General features: G+C 47.3%; 1 non-coding gene across 1 annotated transcript; it reads left to right on the top strand.

Moving 5' to 3' along the window:
- On the top strand, nt 1-74 carry TRNAV-CAC (transfer RNA valine (anticodon CAC)). The gene has a single exon. It is a non-coding gene; the product is annotated as a tRNA-Val (tRNA).
- The last annotated feature ends 209 nt before the right edge of the window (nt 75-283 follow it).

Here is a 283-nt window from a genome sequence, read left to right as displayed (position 1 = left end):
GTCTGGGTGGTGTAGTTGGTTATCACGCTAGTCTCACACACTAGAGGTCCCCGGTTCAAACCCGGGCTCAGACAAATGTTTTTTCGCGAGGCAGATGGGGGCATTTTTACGTCCTGCCTTTGTCCATATTTTGTCTACGCAATATGTAATTATCTATCACGAGAGGGGGGTACTTTCGTAATTTGACATTTTTTTTTTGACGATTTGAATTACTAAAGTACCTCTCTCGATTAATAAGCCCGCCCCCCCTCTCCCCCAATGTCCCACAGCACATCCCCGCCGT

Source organism: Nelumbo nucifera, chromosome 6 (assembly GCF_055504915.1).
Source record: "Nelumbo nucifera cultivar China Antique chromosome 6, China Antique-T2T, whole genome shotgun sequence".
Classification (NCBI taxonomy): domain Eukaryota; kingdom Viridiplantae; phylum Streptophyta; class Magnoliopsida; order Proteales; family Nelumbonaceae; genus Nelumbo; species Nelumbo nucifera.
This window is presented reverse-complemented; position numbering and strand designations above follow the sequence as displayed.